Here is a 16,224-nt window from a genome sequence, read left to right on the forward strand (position 1 = left end):
ACACAAAATCAAAGTTACAACAAATACAAAATGCATGACAAATAGTGCAAACAACTTGCTGAAACAACGCAAGCATCTATTGTGTGCTGTGTACAACACTAAAGCTCAATCCACTTCCTGGTAATGGTTGCTAGTCATTACATTCAACGTAGTTTTCAATGCCCGGAAAGATGGGGCTAAGATTCGTTCTCCATCTCTATCGTAGCAAGTAATGAAGAAAATATATGTGCTATGTAATTGAACAGAAGTGTAGCAGTTTATAGATGTGTCATATCTCTACCCTAACATTAGCTTTAAATGTGAGCATGCGATGACTTATTAATTCTAATATGGAACAGGTCAGGGTGGAACAATGCATGTAATAGTCAACTACGTGTGATTTAATACAACAATGGTTAAACCCACCTCTATTAGACGGCCATGCCAAAACAAGAACATCCCACAGTTAACTCTATCATATTCTTCAACACTCATCCCCAGCGTCAGCCAGATGGTCCTTCCCTTTATTTCACCGGACATAACAGACGTCTTATCAAGGGTTTTCTCCAAATGACGGGTTATGACCTAAAACATGAAACATGAATATAACATGCTACAACATAAGTGAAATATGACATATGAGTATTACAGCATACCAGAGAACCTTGGACAGTGATCTTCATCTGAGGATTCAGGAACATAACTTCTAGATAAGCCTTAAGCGAATAATCCAATGGCACCTTGTAGAATATGAAAAATGAATTAGTGCTAGATATTGGAAAAATAATATAGTGAAATTAATAACAACCGTCACTAATGCTTTAGCAAAACATGGCTAACTACACACTGACATATTGTGTCCTAAATGTACAAAGGGAATGCCACCGAAATCCCATCCAGTTCCTAAATCTACCAATTTTTCTATTCCACTTAGGGTGTGCACAAGCATAAGAGCCCACTCATCCCTCCAGTTGTATAGAAACCATTAGAACAATGCAACACCCCTTCTGGCTTCAATTATGAATCTGCAGGTCATTTATCGCCTCAAAAAATTACAAAAATAATGTTGATGATAAGTTACATACATCTTTACTTGTCTGTCTTGGACGTGATCTGACTCTTTTTGAACGGATTAATATGTCTCCGTTACCATGACCAGCGGGATTTTTATCAGTCTTCTCGGGGTTCCATTCCAAGGCGTAATCTTCACCCCATCTGTCTAAATTCCATATATAAACCTGTGTACCAGTACCGTCTTCACCAAATAACCCCACTTTTTCTCCAATGAAGTACTCATTAAACCGAGAAAATTCCTTGATCGCATCGAGGTTATGCTCTGCAGCAGCTTTAGAATGGACATCCAAATCAACTTCCATGTATTGTCCTTCTTTGCAATATGTCACCACAGGGATCTCAATATTCTGCAGCAAATAATACTGTTATTGCCTTAACATACCCATAGACAATTAATGAAGGCAGTATGTAGAAACATGCTTACATCTTTCTTGTCATTGAAGGACTGGGAAAGAAAGGACACTGATCTGGAAGTTGAAGTTTGGGTAAGCACTAGTGCATCTTTCCCAAGTTTCATAGCCCCACTCTACAAAATATGTAGCACAACTGTTTATTGCTTGGGCAGTTTAACATTAGAAATTCCTAGTTACACAAGACAGAAATGATTGAAGGTAAAGCAGCGACTTTGGAACATGGCATTGGCAGTGCATAGAAAACATAGGAAGAGCACTAATAGACAACCGGTGGAATTCTTGTGCTGTCCTCATTTACCCAACACCATTACAGAATTAAATAGTGAATTACAGACTGACATAAATAAACATACTTTTATCACACTCAGGCCAGTTTCAGTAACATATTTCAAATGAATCAGAGCAGTACAGCATCTAATTGATGTAAAATATTGAAATACTTAGAGGTCATTGATAACATGGATCGCAACAATGACCAGGAACCCAGAAAAGCATAAGAATAAGACCATTTGACAAGATTTTAACACGGATGTTTACCTTAAATCCAATTCCAAACCTCCCAATCTGATCCTGGCAGTATTCATTAGGTTTGTCGTGACCAAATGAGACCATTCTCATCATTTCCTCGTAAGTCATTCCACGGCCATCATCAGATACACATAAGACAGGAACTTTTCCTTTTGCTTTCTTTGAAAACATAGATTGGATGGAAATATCCAATCTTCCATTAATAAGGAAATAAAAGAAGAACAAATCAGTGGTGCAATCAAATAACAAATAGCTCCAAATAATCTTCAGGGTGTGTCTTAAGATATTAAATATCCTCCAAACTAACTAAGCTTACACAATTGGGAATAAGGTAGCCCTCACGAAGTCAAACTGGCCCCGAAAAATGATTTACAAATTAAAAGTACAAAAAATCTGATACAACACCTTGAAGGCATGGATTTACCTGGATGCACCAGCATCTCTGGAGTTATCTATGAGCTCTGCTACTGCTCCAAAGATCCAGCCAGCATGTGTTTGACCAAGTGTTCGGAGATAGCTAGGGTTTGTTTTAATAAAATTTCTTGTATGTGTAGATGTTCTCTTGTTCACTGCTGGATCTAAAATTCTAGGACCATCTTCAACAGAATTGAACTGCAAGGATTCTGTGATATATGGATTTTGGTGTTTATGTGAAAAATTCATCTCCTTTATACATGGTATGTTATCACAAGTCTCCTCACTTGTGTTGGATCTCCCTGTTGGCACAGCAGATAAGTGAAGAACAGTCAATAAGCCAACAAAATAAAGCCAAGATCTGACAGCAGGCATGGCTTATGATGATGCACATCCAACTGAAAAAAGTAAAAAGAAAAAATAAGCAAATCCGACTCTTAGGATACAACGTGCTGTCACCAAAATGCATATACTGCTAGTGTAGAGATATCTTAGTCAATGAGCTTCTCACTATGAAACAAGGGAAGAATACAGTACGACGCTGAGCTAATAACAAATAATTTCAGCGGAGAAATGGCTTGCAAAAAAAGAAAAACTCTCACCATATATCCCAGCCATATTTTTGCAGGCACCATGTTCTTTCAATTCAGTCTCATACAAGACCATTGCAGAGAAAGAATCTCCAGGATAAAAAATGTGGAAGGTGACAGACCGTGTTTAGCAAAGCCGGCCTACAAAAAAGATAAGAGGAAAACAAGGGACCTCACATTACAGACAGCAAAATGGAGCTGCCAGAATGTGGTATAACAAAATAGAACATACTTCTTAGGCAACAGAAACAATGCCGAGAGTTAATTTTAGTTAATTGCAAGCTAAGTCTGACAAAATACTATCCCTCTCCCTCACCCCATAAATTTATACTTCTTAGTCTAGATGTCTCTGTTACATCAAACCATGTCCGACACCAACATCCTAAGTATTAAATCTCATAGGACAATAACTAGGTGATTTCCCAATACTCGGAATGTGTTTCCTTAGAAGGGTAATTTAAAAAAATAATATACATTCCTCGCAAAAAAAAAGAATATACAGTGCAGATAATATTTACCTTCCCATTGTCGCGAAGGTAACTCATAAAATTTTCCCATTCATTTGTCTGATGATAATCTTCCAGATCAGGGACCAGTGAAAATTTCAGGAATTTTTTCTGCTTGTACTCCCTAACTGGCACGAACTTAGTAATTGACCAAACAGAGGGACTGTACAAGGAAAGTATAAATTACTCCAGTGTTTTGACTTCATAAATACCAGTCCAAAAATCAAACATGTATGCACATAAATGCACAGATAGCATATAAATGCATAAATAGCACGCACAGAATGCTCCCATCAAATTTTTTTAACAAAAACTAGTTGAAGGCCCATGGCAACTTATATACAAGAACATTGATCAAAACATCATTGTGTTTCAACAACCTGAGTGTACCATGCGGCTTATGATGGTGTTGTGGACAAATACCATGTTAAAGTTGCTTCCTCGATAACCCTCTCATGCCACTTGAGTTTCTTTCTTTGTATTGCCATGTTATTTATCTAACTAAAACTTCAGCACAAAAAATAATAACTAAAACTTAATTTCCTTTGATTGAATTCATACGAAGATATCAACTATAGTAGTAGGCCTAGTCCGAAAAGACAAACAAGGGTTAGCATGACGATAATTGTCTCAGTTACATATGTCTTTTTGTAATGTTCGTGCATTCAGAACAAAGAGTTTGAACAGTTGGAATGGAATGAATGTTGGTTCAATTTCACAAGCTATTTCCTCAGATCTTGTGCTTGATAGGATTGAATAAGTGTTATGAAACAGAGGAGTAGCTTCATTTTCAAGTGGATTGGGCAAGTGTCATTGTATTAAACATGATTGCAACAAGATTTATGTATAACACAGTCCAAAGCCCAACCAAGAACAGTATACACTAGATTCAGTGATGGGAGATAGTATGCTACACAAAACAAGAAGAATTATGTACACACAAACAGTCTTGGATCAAGCTAGTATATGTGGTAGTCACTCGCCAAAACCATCAGTTAAAAAAATTAAAGTGAACATACATTCTGACAGCACTGGGAACGTCACGGACTTTGGTCCGGCATATCTTCCTACCCTTTGTTTCCAGCAATACGTAGCTCAAGCTGCAACCTACCATAAAACAATATATAGTTTAGGCAAAACATTCCACAGGATACTGTAGCACATACAACATATTCCATAGAACAAGCCAAAGAAACGAACACCATTCACCAGATACGATAGAAGTGTTAAGTTCAAATTAAGAAAAACCTGGATACATATGTTGACATTGTTGGATAGATGCACATTTTGAACCATAACATCTACTCCTATGGATTTGCAGAATGTCACCCTCTTAATTTTCCAATCAGCATAAACTAATGCATGCTACATTTCCCTTTTTCAGGAAACTTTAAAAGATTGCACGTTAGGAAGAGAAATTTGGTGCTTGGCAATTAGCATGCGTAGGTTAATGGAGGTTAACCTTTCGGATGTACCAGACACTATGCAATGGAAGCTTTCCAGCTCAGGTGTCTTCTCGGTTAAATCCATGTACACGGATTTGATTAATACCGGGACTATCCCGAGGACGGTTCATATTTGGAAAGTTAAGGCCCTTGAAGATAAAAGTTTTTATGTGGTTTGTGCATAAGGGTGTCATTCTTACTAAAGATAACTTAGTTAAGCGTAAGTGGGAAGGAAGTAAAAGATGTTGCTTTTGTGATGAGGATGAAACAATAGAACATCTATTTATCAATTGTCCACTTGCTAAACTGCTTTGGAGAACTATTCATGCTACATTTAACATAACTCCACCTCTCACGATATCACATTTGTTTGATAACTGGTTGGCTGGAGCGGAGCCAAAGTCCGCAGCACATATCCGAGTGGGAGCATGTGCATTACTTTGGTCTGTATGGAATTGCCGCAATGACGTTGCCTTTAACAGACAAACTATTACCAACTTTTTGCAGGTCATCTTCAGAGCGTCTACTTGGATCCGTACGTGGTGATTACTCAGTCGTGCGGACCACAGGGAGCATATGGATATTGGGTGCAGCCAATGGGAGATGGTTGCACGGGATACTTACAACCGGTTTGGATGGCGGTCCAATAATAGGATAGACGTTTAGTCTCCTAGTCTTTCTGGCGCCGGTTGTGATTTTTATTTTTGGCCGCTTGTGGCTTTTCTTTGCTTAGCATGACCTTTGTTTATTTTGAGACCTCTGTTTGGAACCTTTGAGATACTTTTTTTAATAAATGGCTGTGTGCATCAAAAGATGCAGAGGCCAGGGGTATTCCTCCTTTTCGAAAAAAAAAACATGAGCATTTAGGCCCTCTACAAACCAAAGCTATTGAAATTTAGAAGTATAAAACTAAGTCTGTGAATATGCACTTACTTGAGGTGTTTAGACTATCAAAATTAAGGTGGGACTTTGCAATACACTAAATTTCAGTAGTGCATTGGTGGGTGAGATCAACAAAATAGACTGTCTATTGGACTATAATAACAGTACCCAACACTGATATCATACCTTGTTTGCGGTGTGGTGGCCCATTCGAACCAATTGCTTTATCCCCGTGTCTGTTTTTTTTTATTCCTAGAAACAGCAGAATCCATCAAAAGGGAGTAAAATTATTTTCGAGGTGCAGGACAATGCACATACTCACAAAACAAATCAGGACTATTACACAATGTTGCAGAACCATCGTAGGCATCCTGACCTAAAGGCGTCAAACAAGGACATGCATGAATACAAGTACTAAAATTTTCAGGAAACAGGGCATGAGTACTAGTGTCAAACGACCTTCACACATAGCTAAAGATATTCTCACGTTGAACCAAAAATAGAGTGAGCTCAACAGGGGGGAAATAAATATACCCATGCTTTTCTAGGTACCTCGAAATGACTCTGACCAAGTGTTGAGAATTAGCACGCACCTGAACATGAAAAGAAACTCTCGTTTTCAATAAAAAAAACACCGGATTTCCGATGTATATTGGTGATTTCACTGGATCTGCCGGTAAGGCATTTGGGAACTCATAGTGTAGGGGTCAAACGATTGGAGATGGTCAGATCTACTACTATGAAGGTGGGAGTATTTGACAAGACAGCAGAAACATCAAGACACGTACTGGACATCTATCTATCCAGACAAGAAGCAAAAGAAAATATCCTCAAAGGTAAAAGGAAAGGAATGCAAGCAAGACTCTAGGCACGCCGCCGTCACATCATCATTAGCATTAGCCGGCCGGCCGGGCGGCGCAAGATGGAGGAAGCAGCATTAGCCGGCGGACGGGCAGCATTAGCAGAGCAGAGCAGCGCAGGATTTGACGAGAAGATCGCCACAGTGTACTGCGCGGAGATCTTTTGCGTGCGGGAGTGGAAGCGAGAGTGAGAGAGGGCAGGATGCTACTACTCTACTAGTTGCTACTAGCGGCTGGGTGCGAAAAGACGCGATTGACCTTTTGCGTGTGGGAGTGGGAGTGGGAGTGGGAGACCGGCGAGTGGGAAAATATGGGGGCGGGGCGGAGACCGGCGAGGGGACGCCATGGGGCGACACTACACGGTTCGGTTTAGAGGTAATATCAGTGCAAGTCATAGAACTTGTTCTGGATATGCAGTTTGGTTTTAAAACTTGCAAAATACGGAATTTTGGTCACTTAACTTGTCTCACTGTGCAAATACTGTGCTTTCTACCATTTCATGATGTACGGCCTGCACACGTGGCGTGCCAGCATGGCGTAGGCCCGCCTGTCAATGACCGAAAGCATTTTTTTCAGATAACTCCCTTTCATTTTATTTATTTACACACAAAATTCCTCAAATAAAATTTAAAACTGCAACAATAGGGATTTGATCCCACAATCTGCAGCCCAGTTACTCACATACATTACCACCAGACAAAGCAAGCTAGACGCTTAGTATTTACAAAAACAACTATATATCCTATAAATACGGACTGTACAAATTATACTAAATTTTAAATCTAGACGGAAGACGCGAGCACCATGGTTCGAACCTGTTACCTTCTGAATGAAGGTCGCGTGTGAGTGGGATAACCTATCACACTTCATGTTTTAAATGGACAAACAACATTTATGCTGTCAGACCTTGCAAATTTTATTTTTATGTTGTCAGTTCTTATGTCATGTCTATCCAAAACTAAATTATGTTTTTTCTAAATTTTCTGTGGAATAGTGAAACTTCTCACCATGATGTAGCTTAAGATTACTTACTATATTTAGGTTGAGCTGGCAGTATCCCTAGTAGATAATAAAAGGGTGGCTAAGACTACCAATTTGCACACAGTACCTAACTTTTAAATATAGCTTTCCCACAAAAGAAAATTTATATATAGCTGGCTGGACTTGGGGCTCATAAACTTGAAACTATACAACACAAAACACTTTTATCTATATTTATCTCTAAGAAACAAAAATCTAGTCTGTCTTCAGCTAATTGTGAACAATGTAAAATGCAAAGGCAACATAAAGAAAAAAACAAAATACATGAGAATATAAATTGTTAATTTTTTAAAAAAATATATGTTGTTTTCTTACATAAGTAAAAGAAAAAAAATTAGACAACAAAGATTTGGGTCCCTTTATAGTAACAAGTGTCATCATGGTCGGATGGTTAGCCCATGCACATGCAGCCAGCCACCAGCAGGACACAAAGGTTTGAACCATGGAGCTCACAATCTTCCGTTCAGATTTAGATATTATTTTGTATGGTCTTCAAAGGACATATCATGTATAGTTGTGAAAGTTTAACAAGAGTCATGATTAGTCTGGTGGCTATCCATGCTAGTCGTTTAGTAGGGGATCATTCGTTTGATCCACCCTGCGGTGTCTTTTTTTCATTTTATTTGACTGATTTTGTACGTGAGTAAATAAAATGCAAGGGAGTTATCTGGAAAAAAAATGCTTCCAGCCACCACTGACAGGTGGGCCTACGCCATGCTGGTAGGCTACATGTGCAGGCCATACGTCCAGATACAAGAGGAAGCACCGTATTTGAATGTGTGAACAAGTTATATAATCGTAATTCCGTATTTTGCAAGTTTTAGAATCAAATTACACATCAAACGCAAATTGTATGACTCCCAGTGATATTGACTCTTCGGTTTAGAATTATTAGACTTGACAACATGTTTTGTTCCATGAAAAATGCGGTGAGCTCAAAAAGAGAAAAAATGTGAGGAAAGTAGGGAAGGGAAGCGCCGGCGCCGGCGCCGGAGCGTGCATGCGGCGGTGGCGGCCGGCGGGCGACGGAAGCGAGAGCAAGCGATCGAGTTGTGGGTAGGTGTGGCGAGGCAACCCGGTGCTACCGCCCCAGTAATGATGGGAAGCATCCACCATTGATCGTCGAGTGGTCAGTCAGATACTCAGAGTAACTGGCCTGCTGTGAACACTATAACTTGCCCTGCTCGCTTCCACACGATCGATACACGAGATGCGGCAGCGGTTGCAGTGCGAAAAGACGTTCATATTTTTACTAAACTACTCCCTCCGTTCCAAAATATAGCGCGCCCACGCTTTTCGAGGTTCAACTTTGACCATAAATTTAACCCACGAGACCGACTGCGGCGGGATCAAAAATTATATAATTAAAAACTTTTTTTGAATACGAATTCATTGGTATAATTTTTTCGCCCGCCGCAGTCGGTCTTGTTGATTAAATTAATGGTCAAAGTTGAAGCACGGAAACCGAGGACGCGCTATATTTTGGAACGGAGGGAGTAGCAAAAAGGCTCGTGCGTTGTAACGGAAGAAAAAAATTATCTCATATCTTTAGCTGGGTCAGTTGGACAAATTGTGTGTGACCGGTTGGCAGGCCATGAGATCGAACCCTGCCGTCGGTTATTTTATTGTTTGCCAGCTCTTCGGACGTGGGCCACAGTATGCTGTTAGGTAGGCTTCCTCCGTTGGGCCAAAACGGTGGCAAGTAATGAAATGAAATTGCGTATATGAAATTAATTGAAGCGGGACCAAATGAAGCGGGGCGAAACCAAGAATATCATCTGGATGTCCATATTTTGCATGCTCCTATCTGGCTGTACATTATAAATTTTTGCGTGCGGAACTCGGTATTATTTTTACTAAATTACCCCTGAACATCCATATTTTGCTCACTGACCCTCCAAAAAACTTATTTTATCGTCTGACCCCATTAGCGTCGGCCTGGAAGGCGCCACCCATGCGGATCACCGCACCTCTCGCCAAGGCGCCTTTGACCGGCACTACTAGGAAAATGCCTACTAATGGCACACCAGTTTTGCCTACTAATGGCGCATCACTGGTGCGCCATTAGTATCACGCCACTAGTATTTATTACTAATGGCGCACCACTGGTGTGCCATTAGTATCTGGTATACTAATGGCGCACCACGCAGTGCGCCATTAGTATATAACACCATGCGCCATTAGTATTCCTCCCAGGGGCCATATTTAACCATGTGCTTTGGCACACTAATGGCGCACCGTGGATGGATGCGCCATTAGTATACTTGGCATACTAATGGCGCACTGTTTGGTGATGCACCATTAGTATACTTTGGCATACTAATGGTGCATTCTGTAGTGATGCGCCATTAGTATGAATATTAGGGTTTTTTTACTTTTCTGATTTTTGCACAGGTTACAAAATATATTATTTGACAGAATATAGACAGTAGCACACAGCAACAGCAGATTCGTCGAATACAATGGAAGATTAGTCTCCGAATATAATTCATCATATTAGTCTCCGAATTCAAAAGACCAAACAAAGATAAAACATTACAAGTCTCGAGACCGTGAGTATCGAGTTTGTCTTCACATTACAAGTCGATATCGATCATCTAAACTACCATCACATAGAAGAGAGCTGCGGTCATCACGATGAGCATCATCGCGATGAAACTGGTCTTCATCCGGTTCCTCCAACGCTCCCTCCTCTCTCCCTCTAGATAGCGGGCGTATCTAGATTTCGCCTCCGCCCTAGTGGTGTACCCTTTGTAACTGTTACCGCTGAAACGATGAACCTGTCTCCGATACTCCTCCCAGTCGTCGTAGACACCGGGAACCTTACCCTTGTACACGACATACAACGACATCTCTATGCACAAGCCAAAATACAGACAATACATACATAAGCAATATATAAGTATGCAACAAAAGGATCGGAAGAGAAAAGCAAGACATTAATAGCACGATTCATGGTCCTACTAATAAATAGCATCGATTACATCTAAGTTGAACGACTATCCAAAGCAAAGAGACATACAATTCATTAAAGTTTAATTACAACATGAGCCAATCAATGTTTTAGAACTACACATCACTACTTTCAACTCGACTCATGGACAGGAGCGTGGATGAAGCCGCCGTCTGTCGTGATGGTCATGAAATCGCGGGCGTTGTCAGCCTGCATTTGTAGCATTCCGTCTATCTCAATGTTGGACGGTTGATATCTGAGGAAGAACTGCCCCGAGGTATGAAGGACATCTTGATGGATGATGTCCGCAAACTCCGACTGGATGCGAAAGAATTCTTGTCTGATGTCCGCGTCCTGGATTGCCGACAAGCTCGCGGCCCAATATTTGAGATTATTTGGTAGCAGAAGGTGATGATGGTCCCTTACGATCGCCCGCATGTGATGGAGGGCGTAGTAGGCATCCTTCTGACCGCCAGGCGGCTGCTTGACGCAGCAGAACGTCGTATTGTGGGCGAACACGTGCTTGCCGTACTTACGAACTGCCCTGGTGAAGGTGCCTCTAGATTTGGCGTAGCCGGGGAGAACATCATCAAGAACTTTCTTGATATTTGTGTAGTCTATCTTGGAGTTACGGTTCGGGTCAAAATACGTGGCCATGGAATATTTCGGGCTTAAGAGGATGAGTGTGCAATGTGTGTCACTGCACAGAACACGGAATGTTCGAAAAAAAAGAACGATTGAAATCTAAGAAATCATATGTTACGGGGCGGTTAAGGGATGACTTACTCGGGAAAGTAAGCCACAAGGAAGTTATCTTTATCTGGGTTTGCCAGAATGACGTCTTCGAGGTGTGAACTCGCGACTTTGCGGTCCCCAGCGCTGCTCAAGAGCTTGGCACGCATGTAGAAGGGGTCGACGATCACGATGTCCGGGGTCTTGTCTCTAATGATCCGCATCTCCATACTCAGCGAAAACAGCCGAACGAAGGTGTAGTGCAGCGGATGAAGGTTAAACATAGCAAAGATGTCATCAAACCGCAGGACGATCGTACCCCCGATGTCGCCATCCACAAAGCTCTTGCCCTCTGGCACCTTGGCCACGAAAACCGGGTATGCCACATCATTCTCTCTGAGACGCTGCTTCTCCAAAGAAAGAACACTGTCGTGCAGACTCCGCATAGCACCGGTTGCAGCATTGAGCATATTTGTCGGTAGCATCGCCCTACCCGCCACCTGCACCCTCCTCGAGATATCCTTAGGTGAAGGTGGCCCGTCCTGAGCACGGATCGTACTCGGTGCCGGCTGGCTCGCACCAGCGGCCTTTTTAGTCGGCCGTTTCTGGCCCTTCTTCTTGATCTGCTGTAATGGGACCGAGTTCTGCTCACAGACCGCCTTCTTGAGCGTGTTGGGGCTGATAATATTTGGCACCTCCGCTATCTGAGGCTCGGTGAAGGCGGCAGCTGGAGGCGTCTCCTGAGAACTGAACGCCAGACGACGCCTGTTGCAATTGGGTTTCTCCGCCGTACCAGCTAGATCGCGATCGTCTTGTTTGGGTTCTTGAGAAGGAGGCCCGCAGAACTCGTCACCGTACCCATGTTCGGCAAAGTACTTATCGACATTGGTAAATGTACCATCGTCGTTGTCGTCGTCGTCCGGATCCTGTGCCATAGGGATGTCCGGCATGTCCGGTAGAGTTGCGGCGTTCTTTCCATGGCTTGGCGCCGGCACGACTGGCGGTCTTGTCTGTGGGGTCGTGTCCCCCGCCCCCAAACGAATCTGGCTCTTTGGCCAAAGCAGGGGCCAGCTTACGCAGGCGCTGAGGGTCATCTAATCTTCTTCGTCCGCCCCAGCGGGTCGAATCGGAGGTAACAGCTCTTCGCAGCCTGGCAGCACCCAAACCACTTCAACCCTATACATTGTGGGTGGCATAGGATTACCGTGGAACACGGGGTTGCCCGGTTGAATGATTCTGCCCTTGGCGACATCGACCAACTCGCCGCCCACGAAGTGCAGGAGAGTGCAAGGAACATTGGCGGCGCCCTGCGAAAACATGTAGGGCGTCAGGGATGCCCAGTCAAAGGCAAGGAGATGAAATCCTCGACCGAGATGCTTAGTTACCGTGATGCCGTCGAGCTCGACTAATGTCGAGGCACCGCCAACGGTGGGCGTGCAACTGACGGAGGGGTCGCTTGCTGGCGAGGTGCCGGCCGGCGTACACCCGGGTGCATTAAGCTCCAATGCCGGTGTCGGAGACACCAATACCGCCGCCACCGGAGACACCAATGGCGCCGCCTGTGTGTTGTGTGAGTTGCTGGCCGTGAAGCTGGGAATCGGGGGCGGCCCCTGTTGGCCACCCGCAATCCACGTCGTTATCCCATGAATCAAGGTAGGCATAATGCCGGTAAGCATCGATCCCAGTTGTTGTTGCACTTGCTCTTGGACCATCTCCGGAATCCGCGCCACTTACGCCTTGAGTGCTTCAACCTCGCGCGACTGGCTTTCCGAGCTGGTCTTTTTTTCCTTTCGCTCACTTTGTGGACAAGCCTTTGCCGGCCACATGACCAGCTGACGTCGGCTTATTGAGCTTATCCCTGTTTTTCATTACGTTCGATGCCCTATTCAAAGGGGTGTCGAAAGGGGAGCTCTGAGACGACCCCGTGCTACTGTTTTCTTTGCCTGCGAAAGGAACGTGAACCATTTAGAAATATTGGAGATTAATTAGAATGCAACCATATGGAGCTAATTATGCGGGGGTGTATTCCTTACCAGAACAAGCTCAAGCTCCTTGGTCTTCGGATCCGTGGTAAGCTCCTTTGTTACCGGGTCCTCCTTGTACCGGGCCCTGAGAAAGTTCCTGGTCTGCTTGTCACTGTATTTCTCGAAGCGGGGCGGTAGGCCTTGCTCGTCACGCTCCGCGTCCTCCTTGTCCCATACAGGCTCCGCCACTCAGTAACCGCCGGGACCGAGTTGGTGGACCCCTATGTTCAACTACCGCATTTCTTTCCCCCACTTACTTGATTTGGAGGTTGCGGGGCTCTCGCACTTGATCTTGAACTCCTTGTAGTCATCTTTGCTCATCAAAGGATATTTCGCCTTGATCTTCTCATAACTATCACCTTTGTCAATCATTGTCTTCACCGTGCTTTTCCAAGTAGACAGAGCCGTGCTCATCGTCGTGAGGGCGGCACCGTTCACTTTATTACCCGAGAGGCGTGTGTTTGCGAACTCAGCGGGGAATTTGTATCGTTCATGCAGCTTTGTGAAGAGGAGGCTGCGCAAATTCCCTCGGTCCTTATGCCTTAGGTTCTCGGTGTTGATCGAGGCGGTGCTCCGGAGAATGCACCCGAGCTGAATCGAGTACCCCTTGACTACGTGTTTGGGCGCCGTCGGATGCCCGTCGGAGTTCACTTCAGTAAATTCCTTCTGACGGTGCCGAGCACGTTCGGGCGCCGGTCCTTCCGTTGCCTCTTCGGTTGGCTGCCATCTGTGCGTGCACCGCCATCATGAATGGTGGCATCCGCGGCGCCATCATCAGTGGTGTCATCCCCGACGCCACTAGGGGTTGTGTATTCATGATCGGTGTCTTCCACGGCGTCCTCATAGCGGTGAGGTTCTTTCTCCAACTCCTGGGACAGCTCCCAGAATTGCTTGCCGCCCGAACCGCCGGCCTCATCGTTGTGGGCCATGTTTCGCTCTAAATAGGAAAAAAGTTTGGTCAAAAAGTTGGTTATTGTCAAGGAACAAGATCATGGTCTCATGATTTAGGGTTTGTCGACACCGAGGCATCCTAAAAGCTAAGCTTTTATCATTTAGGGTTTGTCGACGCCGAGGCACCCTAAAAGCCTAAGCATACATCATTTAGGTTCTCATCGACACCGAGGCACCCTAAAAGCCAAGGTTTCATCATTTAGGGTTTGTCGACGCCGAGGCACCCTAAATGCTAAGTTTTCATCACTTAGGGTTTATCGAATGCCGAGGCACCCTAGGTTGGGCCTAATCACTTGGCACTAATCAGTTGGCTCTATTGCTACCTATGTTGGGTTTATCATCTAGGGTTTATCGATGCTGAGGAGAATTTCTAAGTTGGGCCTAATCACTTGGCTCTATTGCCACCTATGGTTTAATGCAACAAGAATAAAGGGGCAGTTGATCCTACTTAATTAAGTACTAAGATACCCCGGCCCATGCATTAGTAGCAAGTACCTCATATGTCCAATTTTTAGCAAAGTCATGCTAAAATTCACAGAAAATTTCAGCATGACCTTTGCTGAAAATAGGACATATGGAGTACCAGAATTTTACGGAACGGAAGTTAATCGACATTCCGGCAAACTCAAGGGCCTCTCGGGGTACCTGCAAAATCATCATGACACGAAGGGCCTCTCAAGGGCCTCAAGCAGCAGCGGCGTCTCCCAGGACCCCATTTTTTTGCTAAATTTCTTTGAGCAACAATCAGAGCAGAAAATTCAGCATATTTCTATACAATTTTTTTGGTATATATCAGGTTTTGGCTGCATTTGCAAATGCATTCCATGTACTGCAACCCTCGAGAATTCCTAGCATGAGGTTTGTCCATCACTTTTGGCTTACTTATTAATCTACTCATCCTATGTCAATATCCACATGCTATGTCATCTGATGTTCCTGAATCATTGTAGTTTAGGCACCATACAAGATTGTTAGTTCAATGTGCTTTATATCCTAGTTATACTATTGCAGGAAAGGAGGATCATCATACACATATATATGTATAGCAATTGAGAGGAGCTTCATCATTTTTAGTAACAACAATACATATATAGCAATTGGAAGCAAACAGATGTACACATAAGATAGAAATGTAGTGCTGAAAGTTTAATGCTTACAAAAGACTTGCTGAAATAGTGAAAAATATGGAGTCACCAAGCTGGCTAAGAAACTCCCAAAGTCCACTAGCAAATCCAAGATCTAATCCTGTTACACACATCATAACAATTTAAGATAATTAGGATAAGGATAGTAGGAAATGAAAAAGAAAGAGCTCAAAAACAATCACAACAGAAAAATAATAAAAACCTAGTCCTAGAAGAAAATAAATCCTAAAAGAAAAGAAATCCTAAAATCTGGAGCAAGTCCTAGTAGTAGTAGTCCAACTAGATGGCCACCACTACTACTCCTATGGCCATGGCACAGCACACGGCCATGGCCATGGCAACTAGAAATCCTACAGAAAGCACACAAAGCACACAAAGCACACAACATATGGCCATGGCAACTAAAATCTGGAGCAAGTCCTAGCAGTAATAGTCCAACTAGAAATCCTACACAAAGCACACGGCCATGGCCATGGCCATGACCGCCAGTAGCTGCAGTGCTAGCAACATTAGCAAGCAGCGGCCGCGGTGCAGCTAGCAACAGGCGGCGGCAATAGAGCAGCAGCGGTGACGGGCGCAGGTGACTGCAGGAGGACGCGGGCGAAGCGGCCAGAGGGCGCGGGGGCGGAGCGAGCTCGGGTCAGGCGGGCAGTAGCGTCTACGGCGATGGATCCACGCGAAGGAAGA

At 43.6% G+C, this 16,224-nt stretch overlaps 1 pseudogene; it reads right to left on the reverse strand.

Annotated features, from left to right (window-relative positions):
• Positions 1-16,224, reverse strand: part of LOC119355628 — a 56,392-nt pseudogene that overhangs the window by 2,210 nt on the left and 37,958 nt on the right.

This window comes from Triticum dicoccoides, chromosome 1A (assembly GCF_002162155.2).
Source record: "Triticum dicoccoides isolate Atlit2015 ecotype Zavitan chromosome 1A, WEW_v2.0, whole genome shotgun sequence".
NCBI lineage: Eukaryota > Viridiplantae > Streptophyta > Magnoliopsida > Poales > Poaceae > Triticum > Triticum dicoccoides.